Source organism: Podarcis pityusensis (genome assembly GCF_964106645.2).
Source record: "Podarcis pityusensis genome assembly, chromosome: 4".
In the NCBI taxonomy this organism is placed as follows: Eukaryota; Metazoa; Chordata; class Lepidosauria; order Squamata; family Lacertidae; genus Podarcis; species Podarcis pityusensis.
The window spans coordinates 62,856,328-62,875,836 of record NC_138027.1 but is presented as its reverse complement, the minus strand read 5'-3'; the positions used below and the strand labels follow the sequence as shown (position 1 = coordinate 62,875,836).

The 19,509-nt window shown below is 41.2% G+C and overlaps 1 protein-coding gene across 4 annotated transcripts in view; it reads left to right on the top strand.

Annotated features, from left to right (window-relative positions):
- The window catches only part of IL1RAPL1 (interleukin 1 receptor accessory protein like 1), a 658,802-nt gene that overhangs the window by 62,097 nt on the left and 577,196 nt on the right, over positions 1-19,509 (top strand). The window contains exon 1 of one of the 4 annotated variants that reach the window (XM_081003462.1): positions 16,702-16,779. The exons of the other annotated variants lie outside the window; for them this stretch is intronic. The gene's annotated coding sequence lies outside the window, so the exon portion shown is untranslated. Of the gene's footprint in view, positions 1-16,701; positions 16,780-19,509 lie in introns of those variants that run through there. 4 annotated transcript variants of the gene reach the window in all.

Here is a 19,509-nt window from a genome sequence, read left to right as displayed (position 1 = left end):
ACAATGCCGCTGCTATTCTCCAAATGTTGTAGTGCAGTTCTTGGTAGATTAAACGTAAGTCAAATCTAATAACGCTTCCATAAACTCCTCCTTTGGCCCTCTAAATGACATGAACAGGCTCTCTCACTTTAGCCCAGTAGCCTAGTGATGAATGAAGCTCTGTTCCAGGTGCCCAGAAGCCTATAAAGGTCAGGTTAAGAGAAATACTGGCCTGGGCATACCAGGATCACTAGCTGAGGTTGACAGAAGGCACTCTGTGCTACTGAGGCCAGCTGGGCTTCAAGCGGCAACAAAGGAACCAGGAGCACCCCCAAGCTATGTATCTGCTCCTTTTGAGGTACTATAATCCCCTCAAGAACAGCCAGTCTCCCTTCAACCCATCCTAACAGTGAAAGCAAGTTCAAAGGTCGGAACAAATGTTATTATTTTGTTCTATTTTAACTGACTGCAATTCCATATCCTTTAAAGTTTATTAACAAATTCAGTTGTTTGAGTAAAACTGGTGTGTTTTGAGCCAAAGGAATTCTGAATAACATGCTGTATTGCACCCTACAGTTCCAGGCCTCTTAAGCAAGCTGCAGTATAGTCCTACTTCTGAATTTAGTTGATGTTGACAGCTAACAATCATATAATTCCAACAGCCCTTTAAAAAATAAAATCCTTTCAAAAATAAAACTTAGAGTAGGGTAGCATATTTAGCCATTTCTTCCATTTTTGAACCATGACTATATAATATGCCTTGGGGAATCTTTAGAAATGCAGACATCTATTGTGTGGACATGTACAAGTCTCCAAATAGATGTCTAACAGATCACTCACTAATGTGTTATAATCATCTGGAGTCTTTCAATTAGTGTAACACATTCCCTCTATAAATCAATTGGGGAATCTTACAGTGAGCTTGCTTTCCAGTTTCATTTCCCAAACTCACAAATTAAGTAATACAGCTGGGCAGATGTTTCAAAAGCTTCTAAATGTGTACTGTGGAGGGTAGAAAAGAGTGGATGGGATGGAAGAGTGGGGTGGGGAGAGATTTATCATCGTCATCATCATCATCATCATCATCATCATCTTTTATTAAATTTCTATATCGCCCTTCATCCATAGGTCTCAGGGCAGTTCACAACATAAAAATGCAAGATAAAAAACACAAGATTAAAAAAACAACAATTCACGGGCGGGGAATTTAAAACAAAAACAAAAACAAAGTGTGTGCGCGCAGCTGTCTTCATGCATGCCCTACCCTAATCAAAGTAATAGAATCAACAAATTAGCCGTTAGGACAGGCACCAAAGGGAATGTCAATTGGCATGAATGGGAAAGACCAAAGTTGCTCCTCATATACAAATTCAAATATGTGTCGTTGTGGACTACACTGGTCTCATTTGAAAGGCGGGAGGGTAGATTGCCAGCAAAATAATGCTCAGATGTGGACAACCCTGCAATTTCTCACTGGATTTATTTCCATATACTGAACCAGTCTCTTGAAGCCGTTAATCTTGAAGCTTTATCTTTTAAAAGTTTTAAAGTAACATTTTGATTAAAATCAGGATAGCCAGCTACTAGGAAACTTTTTTGGTGTCATTTTATGGTGTTCACACTATGTCCTTCCCACATCTCAAAGCTGGAAAAGGTTTTGCTCATCTAGCAGTGATCTACAAACATCAAGCTGAAGATCTGTCATCTTCACATGGCTCTTTCCTATGGGTATCTGTGTGATGTTTCTGTTCCAATACTTCAAATGAGTGAAGTAGACATGCACAGGTGCTTCAGACTATGCTAGTCTGGGTTGTCCTCATATATCTAATGGAACCTGGCACAGCTGGTTTTCCATAATGAGCATAACTGTGTCTACAATGTGAATTACAAGCAATATCCAAACAAGTAAAGTCCCACCCTCTTGGTTGTGCAAAGAAATAGTGTGAGACGACAAGCGGAAGGAGAGGAAATATGTTATTTGCTCCTAGGCCTACTTTGATCCTGTCAAGCCTCATCTGGTTTTAACAGCTGTGCAACAGGCAGCAGTTCAATGAAACTTTATCAAACCATGCTCATGCTGGGCAAAACTTTTCTTGTGGAATTTTGATACATCATGCAGCTTATAAAGACTAGAGGTGGCAGTTCTATCTTCCCCATCTGCCAATATCATACAACACTGAACAACCACAAGCAACACGGGGCTAATAATGTGCCAACAAAGTATTTACACACAATTCATAAACAGAAAATGTGTAAGAGTCACAAATAATAGGAGTTCAAAGAAATGTTCCATGAACAAAAATAGAAGGCATAGTCAGTCAGTATCAAAGACCACTGAGATGGAGGCAAAATGCCTTTGAACATTCAAAATGCTGCAAATATGTGGTGATAGGTGCTCTGAACGTAGAACAGTTTTTCCGGATAACAAACTGTTTCAATAATGAATCTTCATCAGCAAATAAATTGTCCCTAGGGGTACATCAAGTAGCAATGGATCAGCAATCACTTGATAGTGTAGTTATTGAAACAGTTCGTTATCCTGTTGAAAGGCATTTTGCCTCCATCTCAGTGGTCTTTGATACTGACTGACTCCGCCTTCTATTTTTGTACATGGAACATTTATTTGACACCTATTATTTGTGACTCTTACATATTTTATGAATTGTGTGTAAATACTTTGTTAGCACATTATTAGTCGCGTGTTGCTTGTGGTTGTTCAGAGTTTTCTGCTTTGCAACACGGGATTTCCTTTGTTGTATAATGCCATACAACAGTCTTTCCTAGCCTGCTGCCCTCCACGTCTTTGGACTACAATTCTCATCATTCCTGACCATTGGCCAAGCTGGTTGGGGCTGATGAGAGTTGGGATCCTATAACAGCTCGAGGACACTAGGTTGGGAAAGGCTAGTATGCATATTTATTCTTAATCGATTTCAAGGTTTGAATCAAAATGTAACTTAAGATCATGCCCTGACCATTTTCAGTTATCTCATTTCTTGGTTCACAACATTTTTTGAGAGATTCCTGTCTGCAAGCAATATTTTCAAGCATGTCTTCCTGGAATAGTTATTATGCCGCATTGTAGCGCTGCTTGAATAAATTGAATATATGCCCTTACTACCTACTGGTTGGGAATGGCGAGATTGTGTAGAGCTGTTGATTTGTGCTGCATACCTGGGGATAAAAGGGGAACTTGTGACTGTTGGCAAAGCACTTGACAAGATAAATCAAAGAGTATGACTGAATTAGTTACCGTTTGCCGTGACCTTGGATAGCTTGTATATATATTCGAGAAACCAGCAAGTAGGAAGCTCTGCTTGAGCTACTGAAGAATATGGCTGAATTTCCACTTCTGTATATTTGGTTTCTTCATGTTGGAAATAGGTTGCACAAATATATGGAGTAAAAAGACTCTAGAAATGGCTTGCATCAGTGTATTCCTATAAAATAAAGTACATTGAAATAAGAGTTATGCAGACTGAAGATCTTGACTATCTGTTTTGTTGATGGACTGTAGCAGCCTTACTTGTTCATAAACCCTCCATATAGAGGTATAGTTTTTTAGTGATGGACACTTAACTTCTTCTTTTTTCTGTCGCGTTACACCTCAGAGTCTCTTTCTGGTCAATGGAGAATATATACATTTGTCATATGTCTCTCAATGTGATGCACTGTTGAGATCAGAAGATGACCATATTTGTAAAAAGTGGAAAATAACCATTTACGGTAATCCAGAGGATCTATGGGCAATATGGATCTAGTTGGCATGCAGATACCTTTGCAGTTGCTCCCCACCCCCTGAGCAGAAGCATCAAAATTCACATCAAAATTTGCTTTAGGAGAAATTCAGGGTCAGCTGTATAAAACAGGGCTATCAGTCTCTGAAAGCCATTTATCATTACATTTGGCACCTATCATTTTTCTATAAACTTTGGAGATTATTCCAGCACCGAGTTCCTTTTTCAGCTTAAATTGCAAAGAATTTAGATAGGTAGCATATAATTACCCAATTATAATTAATTGGTTGGATTGCTAAAATTAATCACTGCTATTATTGCAAAAAAGAAAAAGTACCATGAAATACTAGATGGTGGTGGCAGGTACTATGGGTCTTTTAAGTTCTGTATGCCAATTGCAAGATTTTCCCTGGGCTACTTTGGAAATAGAGATATATAGAAGTTTATAAAATAGTCCAAGAAATATATATACATAATAAACTCTCAGGTTCTAGTCACCTAGAGAAAAATAGGTTTCTAGCACATGAGCATTGCCAATTTTTGTATGTTAAAGTGTGTGTGTATGTGTTTAATGGTCTTTTTTGCTCTGAGAAACCAGAGACACTTATAAAGCACCAGCACTGAAAAGGTCATTGCTTTGACCTGCATCTGTTTCACCCACCTCCTTGTCACGCAGCAGTAAATTAATCAACGCAGTCTTCTTCATAAACAGAATAAAACTTTTACTTGAGAAAATAAAGTTGTTTATAAACAGCATAGTTAAAGAGCATACACAGAGTGCTTATAGCAGGTATCTGACTCTTCACAGAGGAACAGTCTTAGTTAGTGATTAACTGGAGCCCCTCTGTCTGCAACAACAATACATTCACATAGGCATACACTAACTGAGACACACGGGCACTGACAAGACATTGACTGAGGCCCATAGAGAGGCTGGCTACTTTTATAGGGGAGAATGAGTCATCACCCAAGATGAGTCATGAGTCACAGTGACTTTGCAGTTTGCTGTTAACAGTTACAGCCAGCAGACTTGAATGATTGTATAGGCCTTGTAGGCCTTTGCCTTCCTTCTTCTGCTCTGCTTCTGCTCTCAAGAAACTTTGTCTCATGACACTCTTGTGGTGGGCAGTGGTGGAGCTTCATGCTCCAGCACCAGGGGAGCTGGCGCGCATCCTGGGCATGGGGCGTGCCACCTGTGGGGGTGGGGTGCCCAGCACAGGCGGGGGGCAGCCACGATGGCATCCTGGGGATCGCTCTGCCGGGAGCGGTGCACTCCCCCCCTCCTCTTCCTCCGCCAGTGGTGCCAGGCACACCAAAAAGAGTCCCTGCTCACATGAAAATCTCACTTTCCAGGCAAGTTCTTGTGGGGGCAAATAGTCTGAAGTTTGCCTATCACAAATGGACAAGAAACTACAGTGGTACCTCTTGTTATGTACTTAATTCATTCCAGAAGTACATTCTTAACCTGAAACTGTTCTTAACCTGAGGTACCACTTTAGCTAATGGGGCCTGCTGCGCTGCTGCTGCACGATTTCTCTTCTCATCCTGAAGCAAAGTTCTTAACCCGAGGTAATATTTCTGGGTTAGCGGAGTCTGTAACTTGAAGCGTACCACTGTATACTGTCACCTGATGCATGTATCTCTGACAATTTTGTTGAAGTGTCACTCCAGAATCTGAAAGGCACAAAGCCTCTCCTCACGTTACTCAAGTGTAGAGAGCAAACATGATGAAAAGGGGCTCAGAGATGTCCCCAGATTTGCCCTGCTCCTCCTCACCTCACAGTTCCTGTCACCGTATTGTGGATAATATCAGCAGCAGGGAACCTTCTGAATGTGTAGAGGTTCACATTGCAATTTAGAACTCTGGGCCACTAGAGTTTTAAAACGTGGAGAGGGTCTCCATGCTTAAAGATAGTACCTACTGCCAATATCACCCTCGACTCATTGATGTGAATGATGGAGGCAGGAGCATCAGCATGATTTAGGAATGAGGCTTCAAGCCCCTTTCAACTTACTTGCCCTGTACATAGGAGAAACACATGAATTGGGACTATTTTCATATCAGGAAGTCGCCTGTAAAACTAGAGCTGCAGTGTTATGCATACTTTCCTGGGAGTGAACCCTATTAGACTGTGACTTACTTCTGGGTATAAGATTGCATTGTAAATGTGTAATTGGATTAGTATATCAAAATTTGTAAATGATATACAGCAGGGCACAGACCCCTCATTGTCCAGAGTGTCTTGTATGTCTCCAGTTTACTGTATTTGTTACATGTAACTTCTAAAGTTCTGCTGACTGTCATAAGCAAGAGTTGGAGAATGGTTACACATGTTTCCTGCCAAGCCTCTAGACTAGAGGGCGTGTGCGTGTGTGTGTGTGTGTGTGTGTGTGTGTGTGTGTGTTTGTGGTGGGTGAGAGAGAAATAAGCAGAAAATGCAGACAGACAAACAATATCTGTATAATAAACTGACAGGTACCTCAGAACTCTGTGTTCAGAATCCACAAGATAGAACTGTCACTTAGCACTATTGAAATAAAACGTTTTATCTTGCACCTGATTTTCAGCACATTTGTTTCCAGTGTCCTAAGCATTATTACTCCTGCACTGTGACCTAAGCAAATATATCAGACAGCCACTTTAATTTCAAGGGGATTCCAAAGGTGTGAGCTTAGCCTTGCTACTTTAATTAAGGACTCAGGACCGGGGGTTTTGTTTTTGTTTGTTTCATTTTCAGTATCTTGAGCGGTCAATCCCAGTTAAGGTGAATAGCAAACATTGAACAATGGCCTGTTCATCTTCATATTTGCCTATGGCACCCTCATGGACGTTAGGGCCTGTACACACATTGTTTATACCTGCTTCTCTCTGGACAGAAATGCAGTAGAATCATGCAGTTTCTGAATCTGTGAAATAAATTCAGCTGAAATAAATTCAAATAGAACTGGTCTGGGAACTGGCATATGCATTTGCACATATTTATGCTTACACGAGTAATATCAAAGTCTTATAACTGGTCTACATTAAAGCACAACTTGTAGTTTTAATGAGACACTACTGTGTTAAAATGGTTTCCTCACATAAGATTGCATATGAATGTAAAACCACTGTTCAAACTATTTATGAAAGAGTTCACCCTTCCATTTTAATGGGAGTTTCTAAGAGACAGTGAAACTATTTTAATACTTTCAGATTTATGGGACTTTATCCAATTGCATTATTGGAAGGAAACTCGCTGTCTGTACTTTGTACTATGAAAATTCACTTTAGAAGTTTCAGCTTTGTGAATATATTAGCCAACAAATTTAAGCATATGACAAAGAGAGTCCATTTGAAATTGCTAAATTATTTGTAAAGGATTGTCAGCAAACAATACTTTGGGGTTTTGTTTTCATTTTTTTATACTGCATTTACTTTTTGTGTTATGATTTGGAACTTCTCTGTTAACTTCTGTTTACAGTTTCTGTTCTCATGAAAGAGCTGGCTAATTAACTGAAATTATACGATTTCTTGCTGGTATGAGAAGAAAGAAGAGAGAAAATCTGAGCATCGTTACCAGTAGTCCTGACAATGTCTGTCTTTGTTGAGGATGGAATTGATGTCATGTTTGGCAGCCAACCAAGATTGTACTGCAAGTAACACAATGATATTTTGGACATGCTTTGCAGGAATTTCCTTTCCAAAATCTTTTTGCAAAGCTTCAGAGTCAGGACCATTTTTCCTCTCTTCACAAAGAATTAATATCAAGGCACGGCTTGTGCTTTTCACTTTTTAAGCAGAGATAATGGAATAATCACTAACAGTCATGAAGAAGAACTCAAGCCAAACCCACCTAGCTTTGATAAATGTATTGGCTTAAATCAACTGCAGTCCTCTTGTCTAACATCTGACCTTCAGTAACATAAGTCACACATGGTATTTTTGTAGCAAAACATGAGCCGGGGGCTAGCAGGAATTGGTGTACAATCAATATGCATATGCTTGCATGGCCACGGATGTAGCAAACAAATCAACAACTTGGGCAATTCTACCCAGCTGTATTCTGAGATGTCTGAGTTAATTCTATGGCTGTCACCAAATTGGCTGAGTGCCAATTTGGCCCCATGACCATGGGTGCCATGCAGTGTGCATGGCACTGGCACTGAAATTTGTGGGTGCCCAGCCCCTTCATGTGGAATTTTGTGGGTGCTCAGGGCCCCAGGGAGTTGGCATTTATGGCTGTAACAAGTTTTTACTAAGGACCTGACTTCAGCTTTGTAATATGCTTGTCTCTACAAGAATCAACTCCTTGACTGTAGTAGCAAATAAGTATTTGTGTCATATTCAACTTTCCTACACTAGCATTTTCAGCCCCTGTGTGGACTGTCAGTCCAATTTAAATGTGGACAACCAACTTCTATTGATCACTGCAGATTCACCAAGCTCCTGTTTTACTCCCACTCGTACCATTGTCCTTATTTTTTCAAAATCTTCTAAATACTGTCACCACACAGTTATATTATGCTGTTTAAAGAAAACTTTAATCTATAATCCAGTAGCTGTGGTACTTTAGACATGGTGTAAAACCAGCCAGGCACACTTTATAAAGAAAAACAACATTAAAAAACTTCCTGGTACAGGGCTGCTTTCAGATGTCTTCTAAAGGTTGCATAGTTACTTATCTCTTTGACATATGATGGGAGAGCATTCCACAGGGTGGGCACCACCACCGAGAAGGCCCTCTGCCTGATTCCCTGAAACACTTCTCACAGTGAAGGAACTGCCAGAAGAGCCATGGAGCTAGATCTTAGTGTCCAGGCTGAATGACAGGGAGGATGGTCCTCAGGTATACTGGGCTGAGGCTATTTAGGGCTTCAAATGCCAGCACCAACACTTTGAATTGTGCTTGGAAATGTACTAGTAGCCAAAGTAGGTCTTTCAGAACTGGTGTTATATGTTCCCGGCAGCTGCTCCCAGTCACCAGTCTAGCTGCCGCCACCCTGAACACAGAATTAACCTGCACGTCCATGACTTCTGGTCCTGCGCACCTGGTCCTTCAGGGGCACTGTTACTTCATTCAGGACCAGAGGGTCCCCCACGCCTGCCCGCCCCCTGTCCCTCAGAAACAGTACTTCTGTCTTGTAGGGATTCAGCCTCAATGCTCAAAGGTAAATACTTAAATTGGTTACTGTTTCTTTAAATGGCAGTTGTGCGTAATACAGAAGCGTATACGGGACTGACTTGTAAAAGCATAGCTCCTAACCCTTTATATGATAGTTACTCTTGTCCTTCTGCCTCAGCTGGTCAATCTCACCACTGCTAGGTACATCTGCTGGTTTGCTATGCACCAGGCTTGCAGGCAGTTCTCTCTCTCTGGCCAGCTGCAGAAGCTGCTTGCTGAACTTCCACACGTTGCTCACTGCACTTTAATAGCCTTTTCACCAGTCTTCGCCTTTAGGTGCAGTATTCATGGAGTTCATGCTAGTAGGAAAGACCAGATTTCATCATGTGTAGACAAAGCCTAGCTCTACTGAAGTTAATGAAGCAATGCCACTTTCCCTCAACTGAGATAAGTTTCCAAACTTTTGATTAAGCTACTATTTATTGCCTTTAGCTAGATATGTTGCATTCCAACTACCTGACAGCAGTCACTCTTTTTATTTTTATTATTATGTTTAAAAATTTAACAGGGTGATTTTCGAAGTGGGATGTGGTATTTTTGGTCTGCCAATGTGGCATTTTGCTTGTTTTTCATTTGAAAGGCCTACCTCAGCTGTGTGATCATTGTCATCTTTGACTTTGTTACCCAGGAAACAAGGGAACCTTTTTTATATTGCTGTGGTTCATTTTTTTCTCATTCCCTATTTATTCATTCTTTGCTAGCCTGTTTTGTTTAAGGGTGTATGCTGTAGTGTTTTGTTCTGTTAAATTACCACCAGTAAGCTTTCATTCTCTCTTTCATAAATGCTTCACATTACAGTGCTTTAACATATGGCGATTGTGACTCAGGGTTTATATTTACTTTGGTAAAACAGGGCTCTAGCTAATGTATATACCATAATCATGCTGTATAAAAAAACAATCCTGTGCTTTAAGTACTGTAAAAATTCACACGCATGCTAAGTGCATGAGAACTGACATCTCCAAAGGAACAAAAATTGCAGTTTTGTAATTTATATTAAAATAACTAATGTTTTTGGAGCCGTGGTTCTGAAATAATGCTGTGCCAAATTTTTCAAATTTTTGCTTTTTTATTGCTAAACAGCTGTTTCAGAGAGTGAAAGTGAGGTCCCCCCCCCCCGGGAGCTTACCTTTAATCAATCAATTGCCATCTACTACTGCCTTCTCTTTTTTTAATGGTTGTGTTCTCTACCATCCTAGCACTTCTTTGATGTCATTTTCTACCATAGGATTACGGGAATCACATCCTGAATATGTTTACTTCACAGTACATAGGAACATAAATCATTGCCTTACACAGTCATACTGCTGGTCCCTCTAGCTCAGTGCTGTCTACATTCACAAGTAGAGGCTCTGCAGTCCCAGCCATACTTGAAAATGCTTATGTTTACTTGAGATAGTTTTGTATGCTAAGCATCTGCTGTACCATTGAGCAAAGGGGAAACCACACCACCGATCAGGTTTGCCCACATGATGATATCACCAAGGCCAATCAGAGTCTTCGTATTTGCCTTGGTCTGAATGCAATGGAGAGAAAGTATGATGCTATTGTTCAGAAAGCCAGACTGATGTTCTCTGTCTTACAACACAGCACTAGTCATTTCATTGTCTGCAAGTGCTCTGTTCATCAGCCAGTTTCAGTCTGCCAGCAGAAACTTGAACCTCAGGTCTTAGCCAAGATCAAGAGAAGGAAACAAAAAAGTAGTTTCATGAAAGAAAATCATTTTTCTCCCTCCAAGGTAGAGCGGCCTTTAATGGGTGTCAATTGCATAAAATAATGAGATGAAATAACCAATTGAATAAAATTAAGAAAATCCAGGTCAAGGTAACAGAGGGGAACTGTTACCAGAGAATTCTAGAAACTTCTTGTTTACAACTCATCCCCCAAAAGGTAGAGAGTTGATAAACCCTTTCTTCTAAATATGATTTTTTAAATTGGTTAGTTTTTCTGTACCCTGTTTCAGTAAATCCAACTTTATAGTTTGAAGCTGCATAACTGTGCTTTTATGCTTTAATTACTGCTCCAAAAAAAGCAAGCTGCATGGCTGGGATTTTGCTTGGCATGTAATGTGAGACTAGTTACAGAATATGGATGGTTTTGCATACAAATGTGTATGTCGGTACAATGCATTAATTGTTTCCAGGAGGAAATACATTTGGATGTACATCTGAATGTATAACCACATGGTAGATATACAAATACATGCAACAGGATCTGAGTGAGGAGGTGGAAACATGGTTGCCATAGCAACCAGGATGCTCATTTCTTTCACCTGGCTCCCATCCTCTTGTGAAGAGTTCCATGCTCTTTCAAAAATAGCTGCAACCTAGCATTGAAAAGTGAGAGGGCACATCTATTTAGATCTGTGATGAGTGTTCATGAAAATTATTCCACTGTTTCAGTTCAGAACAATTTAAAACTTGGTTCTACCATTAACCATGTGGTTCGTAAGAAACATGTTTCCAGGAACTTGCTTTCTTCGTTGAAAATATATCATAAATCACAACAATTTATGAAATAGTGAATGGTTTGTGCTTATTCAGGGACCATGTTTTAAGGGGTCTCAATTCCTTCGCCTCTTGTTTTCTGGCGACTGAAAGTGCCAGGGTGGTGTAGTGGTTAAGAGCAGTGGACTTGTAATCTGGTGAACTAGGTTCACTTCCCCACTCTTCCACATGCAGCTGCTGGGTGACCTTGGGCTAGTCACACTTCTCTGAAGTCTCTCAGCCTCACTCACCTCACAGAGCGTTTGTTGTGGGGGAGAAAGGGAAAGGCGATTGTTAGCCGCTTTGAGACTCCTTAAGGGGAGTGAAAGGCACAATATCAAGTCCAAAGCCCTCCTTCTCCTCCTCCTCCTCTTCTTCTTCTTCTGGCTCAGATGTGAGTCAGCTGAATAGGAAATCCTTGGCCACCCCTAAGGCATTTTCTTGAAAAACACTGCAGTCTCCCTCTAAGATCACACAGGAAACAACCTCAGACAGAGATGGTGTCAGGCAGTAGGGGTGGACTTCAACTCAACAGTATCCCTAATCAAGATAGAATCAAAGAGCTGGAAGGTCCACAAGGGTCATCTAGTTCAGCCCCCTGCAATTCAGGAAACTTTTGCCCAACATGTGACTCAAACCCACAACCATGAGAGAATAAGCATCTCATGCTCTACTGACTCAACTATTCAGGCATTCATGAATGTATGCTAGAAGGCCCTATGCAAGCCCTCAAATCAAGCTCCTAAATGGAGGTTTCCTGGTGAAGGAGTCCTATGGACTATGATAACCCTCCCTTATTAATAACAGCACCACCAGACTATCAAGCATGATGGATTAATCTCCAGTGATATGTCTGAGGGGAGGGATATCACAGCAGTTAACAGATAGCAAGCATTTGGATACTCCTCTCTGACCCACCCCTCCAGCCACACCTACTTCCCCCCACCAACCACCAGACTGGCTGATGATCCGCACAATGTCACCCTGCTAAACACATCTTTCAAAAACTCCCACCCTGCCAGGCACTCACTGAAACCAGAGCTGGTATATTATGGAAAACTTTCCACTGACATTACTGGCAAGGGAGATCCCCTGCTATGTGTGTGGATTACCGCCATTTGTCGACTCACAGTTGTCATTGTGTCTGACACTGTGCCGCTGCTTGCTGATAGAAGATTCATTCTACGTTTCTCTGGTTCCATAACCAAGAAATCTTACTCCACTTTCCTCAGACCAGCGTTACATATGCGTGTGTGTGTGTGTACCAATAGTTACAGACATCTAAGCCTCTTTTTGGAACAAAAGGGAATGAGCACAACAAGGTTGCTTTAGAAGCTGTATTGTTTGAAATGAGCACCCATTGTTGGTGCTGCCATGGAAATTATAATTTGAAAGCTCAAATTTTCCCCAGAGTATTGTATGTTGTTATAAGCCTGTGCAAGCCTGAACATTCTGAATGTCCATGGATTTCCCCCCCTATTCAGACCACTCTCCCTTGTTCAGCCTATTAGATTGGATTTCTCAATTCCCATATCCCACTGCTAGAGCCTTCACAACAGAGAAGCCTGTATACATAAGCTGATGAATCTTTGCTTTTGCTTATCCTTTCTTTTATGTGAAAAGGAAAAAAAAAACTTTTTTTCAAACACCATCAAACAACTCTGCATCCTTGCCAAACACACGTCAGAGCAGGTACACAAAGGTTGGCAGTCGAGTGGTTCCATAATAATATAAAGCATTCAACAAAGTGCAAAAGAGGGGAGGGAGGGACCCAAGCTATCTGTACATTAAAAAACAAAGGAATGGCTTTTAAGGACTTTTAAAGGGGCAAATCTAAATGTTTGGACTGCTTTGGAAGAACATAAGAAACTGCCAGGCTAGAGAATTTGCCAGTCTAGCTTGGTATCGTCTGCCTAACTGACAGTGGCTTTCCAGGATCTAAGGCAATATCCTTAGGATCTTTCCTATCACCACCTAGCTGATCCTTTTCAAGTCAAAATGCTAGGGATTAAAACTGGGGCTTCTGAATAGGAAACACACGCACTGAGTTACAATTTCAGTTGGAGAGAGGCAGGTTATAACCTTTTGCTCCTGTTCTATAGTCTTCATCCAGATTGCCTCCAAAATTGCTGAGGAGAAGACTTATGGGCATAATTTGTACTCCCCCCCCCCTTCTTAACTAATATCATTTTAGGAATAGAGAGGATTTTTATCTTGACCCATGGCTGCTTCTTACAAAGAAAAAATATATGAGGCGCTCAAGGCAGAGAGTACATAATGATTAAAAACTACTATCCTTTCCATCCCTATAACTCTGGGATTCCTTGAAAGCTTATCAGGGATCTTCACTGAGGAGATACATCTGTATTCCTGAAAGACATCTTACTTTCTTCTTGAACACAGACACAATTGAATATGACTTGGATTGAATGGATAGTATAGGGAAGACTGACATGCTATTTTTTGCAGAATAGAAAGAATACTACCTCATGTAGAATAGTTAGTGGTGTACCTCTAACCAGCATACAGTGGAACCTCGCAAGACGAATGCCTCGCAAGACAAAAAACTCGCTAGACGAAAGGGTTTTTTGTTTTTTGAGCTGCTTCGCAAGATGATTTTCCCTATGGGCTTGCTTCGCAAGACAGAAACGTCTTGCAAGTTTGTTTCCTTTTTCTTAACACCGTTAATACAGTTGCGACTTGACTTTGAGGAGCAACTCATAGAACGTGGTGTGATAGCATTTTTGAGGTTTTTAAAGATTTTGGTGATTTTTGAAGCTTTTCCAAAACTTTCCCGACACCGTGCTTCGCAAGACGAAAAAAATCGCAAGACGACAAAACTCGCGGAACGAATTAATTTCGTCTTGCGAGGCACCACTGTATTCAATTCAGCACTGTTGCTCAATTAGTTCTTGTAGTTCACATGTTCTCTTAACCTGAACATATTATCATGACTCACTGCAGTTAAGGATGCCTCCCCTCACACCTGGAATTTAAAAGGGTGGAATGTGTTGCATTTTACTACTAATAGTATGGTTATTGAAAAATGCCATTAATTTTAAAGACGCATATATAATGGTGAAGTTGTAACTTTGGTGAATATGTTCTACCTAAGAGTGAACTTGGGTGCCCAGATGCCTCTTACTTTGCAGGTGTAACAGGGCCACCTAAAAATAAGATCCAGAGAATTGCGTACATGCAGAAAAGTATATATAGACTTGCTTGTTTTCATAATCCTCTAGAACTCCCAAATAGACTGACAATGAAATTCCCAAAGCACAGAATGTTGAGATGTCAGCTAGAAAAATCCTGTTTCTTCAGGCCACACCACTTCTCCATAGACCATAGCCATTAATAGGCCTGCTCCATGCCCTCCTTGAGTCATTTGCCTGACTACATTATATCCTTGAACTTGGTTGCCTTAATAGTAAGAGGTATGTGTGAAAAATTGTGACTTTGGCATGGTTTGAACATAGCCTACTATAAGGGATGTATGAACATATGTACCTCAGTCTATTCTGATATTGATTGGCACTTCCAACTGGTATTTTCCATGCCACTTCTTGTTGTTTAGTCGTGTCCGACACTTTGTGACCCCATGGACCAGAGCACGCCAGGCACTCCTGTCTTCCACTGCCTCCCACAGTTTGGTCAAACTCATGTTGGTAGCTTCGAGAACACTGTCCAACCATCTTCTTCTTCTGTCATCCCTTCTTGTGCCTCCATCTTTCCCAACATCACAGTTAGTTTATTTTGCAGAAGTCAATGTTCTGTTTTGTCAGTTGCTGATGAAGAAATGTACATATTTATTAACCTCCCCCCCATAGCACACAAGAGACACAATACATCAGCCATCAACAGATATTTACAAATCAGTTACCTTCCTTGCATGTTCCGTTTCAGAGTTAATGAATTTCCACAGGTGTTGCCCTGTTAGTCTTCTGAAGCAAAAACAACAAAGAATGTTGTGACACCTTAAAGGCAAAGTTAATGAAGTAGCTAATGACCCATCACAAAGCTATCTACACCCACAATCTCTCCACCCACCCAACTGTCTAAGCAAGAGGCATTATGACAGTGCAATGACACATTTCTGCCAAGCCCAAAGCAGATGAGGATGTGCAGCAAGTCCAGAGAGAGGTGTGGCCTGAGGAAGGGCATGGCCTAGGATAAGTCGCTATAACTAGAGATTCTGCCCATCAGCTGGAAATTATTCACCTCTGGTTTATTTGATAATGGCATTTAAAACATCTGAGTAGGCAGCATTGCTTTATACATGACATAAGACTTTTGTTATGATCAGCATAAGTGTGAGTACTCTCTTTCCCCCTCATTTTAATTCTGTGAACATAGATATGCTTAGAAAGAGTACCTGCTTATGCATCAAGACATGATTGAAGATGCAAGGAAACAGGAAAGTAAATAGACATATTAAAAGAATCACAAATCCAATGAGTTCACACAGTGTTTCATTAAAACACATCTGAGGTAACAAGGAAAATTAACCTAGCAATTAAGTTCCTCCTGTGTTCATAATCATAACATCAAGTCAAAATTTCTTTCATACTCCTTGATTAAAGTAACATTCCATTTTTCATGCTTATTTAACTAATTTTGGAAAACAAGGAGACACTATACCCTTTCAGAAACCTCCGATACCTTTTCCTTTAAACCTTCATTTAAGATATGATTATGCCTTAGTGTTCATAATATTATTCTGTTTGAAAGTATAGTAATAGAAGGTAAGGAAGAGGACATGATAAGTTTTACAGGCGTGGATTTGCTGGGCAAAGAGGATCCAAAGGAATTTATATTCTGAGCCACCTTTGTTTGAGGACAACCCCCCCCCCCCCCAGTATTCCTAGACTAGAAAGCCCCTGCACAAATCTGTAGACATTCCTTCAGTCAGATGTTTTGGTGGTGAATCAACAGTTTGCCATCACTCTTCGTGTTCTGTGAAATGATCTTGTGCAGGGATATTTTTTAATGAAAGGGGCACTTTGGTGTAGAGTGAAATCTTTCCCCAAACTTCCCCTTTTCCATATCATTTGAATGCCTATTCATGATTGCTAGTTTCCCCAAAAACTCTCCTTTAGTTCAGTTGAGGAGTCCCTAGATGAGGCAGCATGCTATTCGCTCTGCTTTGGTGGCTTGCTCAAGGAGAGAAAGTTCTGTTGCCTGACTTGGAACCCCCATTTGATCATGGCACTTGATAGCCACCTCTAGGGCCATTGAAAGCCTCTGTAGGGTGTGTCTGGCTGGACTTGCCTGGTTGTCCGATGGTCTTTTCCTGAGGGCTGGAGTGGTGAGTCCTCTGGATGCCTTCTTTCCAGGCAGTGCTGGCTGCATCATGACTTTGCCTTGCTGCTGACAGGAGCTCTGAGTCTTTCTATTGGTGTTGGAAGGAGAAAGGAGGTGAGATGGCATGAGCACCCTTGTTCGCCTTTTTTTTTTTTTAGCAGAAACTCTTGAATTTCCTAATTGGAACTTACCAATGTAAATTGTAAGCAGAGTGCTCAGCTTATAGGATCCTACTCCTTGCTGATCTCCCTTTTCAGAAGCTGATCATATTTATAGCTGTATAAGTAGTAGTAAAAGGGACACGGGTGGCGCTGTGGTCTAAACCACTGAGCCTTGGGCTGCCAATCAAAAGGTCAGCGGTTTGAATCCCCGTGACGGGGTTAGCTCCCGTTGCTCAGTCCCCAGCTCCTGCCAACCTAGCAGTTCAAAAGCACGCTAAAAAAGTGCAAGTAGATTAATAGGTACCGCTCCGGCGGGAAAGTAAACGGCGTTTCCGTTACACTGCTCCTGTTTTCGCCAGAAGCGGCTTAGTCATGCTGGCCACATGACCCAGAAAAACTATCTGTGGACAAACGCCTGCTCTCTCGGCTTGTAAAGCAAGATGAGCGCCACAACCCCAGAGTCATTTGCGACTGGACTTAACTGTCAGGGGTCCCTTTACCTTTAAGTAGTAGTAAAGAGCCAATGTGTTGTACCAGCAACACTGGTGCCAACTGTGAAGGAAGGCACACAAAGTTAGGCCTTGCTGCAGTTTCCTGAGGCAGTCAAGCCTCACTGCCTTCAGCCAGGCCACCAATGGGTTGTTAGGCCAGGTATAATGTAACACATTGCACAGAGCGTTGCTGGTGCACGGCTTCACCATTCAACTGTTGGGTGAGTGGGGCGATTCCTGGTCAGCACCACTCAAACTGGAGTGAATGAGTGCCCTCTGGAGCTGCTTTCTGCTCTGTATAAAGAGTGACCAGCTGCTAATATCCCTTCACCATGCCGCTTCCCCCTCAGTACTTTCAGCCCTTGTATTTTTTCAACTTCTTTGCTGCTCTTCACACATCCTACTTGCCATTCAGGTGACCAGGTGGTCAGCTCCTCACTCCCCAATTCTTCTTCCATTGGTTGTTTTGCCTCACTCTGCCGTATCTTCAGCTTATTCCTCAAGCTTGCCAATGCTACCTCTCTGAGATCTCCTGAGGGTTGTGCTGCTTGCAAGCTCTGGGAGTCCATATGTGCTTCCAGAGTAGACCTGGAAGGTGAAGTCTTTAAGTAGGTACACCTGGAGCCCAGTGCATCCAGTGACTAGCTCTGAGGCTATCATGGGATTTCCCCAGAACCTGAACTCCCCACCCCCACAATATAGAGTGCTGGAAACACTGGTTGCTCCTCTTCTTGCCACCACATTGGGTTGCAAAGACCAATCCTGGTGATTCAGGGAATGGGGAATATCAAACTGGATGTAAGATATGTTACCTTTCAATGTAGCTTGAAAAAAAGATGAAAAACAATTGTGTACTTGATGTATTTTTTATAACAACTTTCAAAGTTGATATCATAATTTTTGAATAGCAAATCATTTCTTCCCAGTAGCAAAGTCACCTTATGCTTGATATTCCTGAAGGTTATCCATGTCGATTGATGGAATTCGTATTGACTGTACATCATTACTTCAGATAATGCTACCTGGTTCATTGTCAAGTGTCACTAAGGGTAGTGGGGGAGAAGGAGAAGGAGGAAAAGGAGAAGGACTGGAAGAGGAAGCAGATAGATTTGGACAAATGCTATGACCCTTCCTCTTGATTCTAAAATACCTCAGACAGTTGTTAGGCAGTATTGCTCTATTCCCGTCACCCATATGTGCTGATTATTTTAAGAAGACATTGCTCTCTGTGATCTGTCATCTTGAGAAGTATAAAATGTCAGCCAGACAAGCACAGAAGAATTAGTATATGATCTGATGGGGATCAAGGACAGTAATATAATTCAAAATGCTATTCCTTACTAAATCCATCCGATTAGCGTTCATGAATGTTAGGCATCCCTAGCTTTGTAAAAAGAAAGAAATCAATACTAATACTCATTGCATCATGCTAGTACATTTTCTTTATGCAAAGCACTTTAATGATCTTCCCATTTATTGCTTTAGCGATCTGTGAGATAAAGCAATTCTTGAAGGTTTGGCGACAGAATCCGAAACTGGATCTCAGTAGAGTTTGGTGACACTGATCCTGAGCTTTTGAAAGAAAATAACAATTTAGTATACCAGAGTAACACTTCCAGCTCTTGAACCACTAAATGTGTGGTGTCAATGGTGCATACACCCTGGAATGCCCATCAATTGGTCAGAGGATTAAGGGCTTCTGAGATGTATGTGCATCTATATTGAAAGGTTTGTAACTAATAATAATTTATTTGTTGTATCTTGCCCATTTGTCTGGGTTGCCCCAGCCGTTCTAGGCAGCTTCTAACATGGAAACTTGCCTCTCCAGGACAGGTTATTGGGGTTTTCTTTTCTTTTCTTGTTGCTTTGCTTTGCTTTGGGTTTTTTGGCTTCCTCCATCAAAATAAGTGGAATCTTAGGGGACATAAAGTTTTCCTTGAGTAGCTGCATCAGCTCCCGAACAGGGTGATAAACCACTACTTTCAATGCAGTGCAATTACGACACTGTAGATTATGTTGAATCAAAGGCAGTTTCATCTGGATATAGAATTGTAGAAACCGCGGAACAGCAAGTTCCTTTTCACAAAGTCCTGCTTGCTAAGGATTATTCTTCACAGTGTATTCTCCAGTGCTTTGTCTACTTTAGTAATACAAGCCTACTTTGTTTTTACATGTCAGGAGAAGATGTAAGC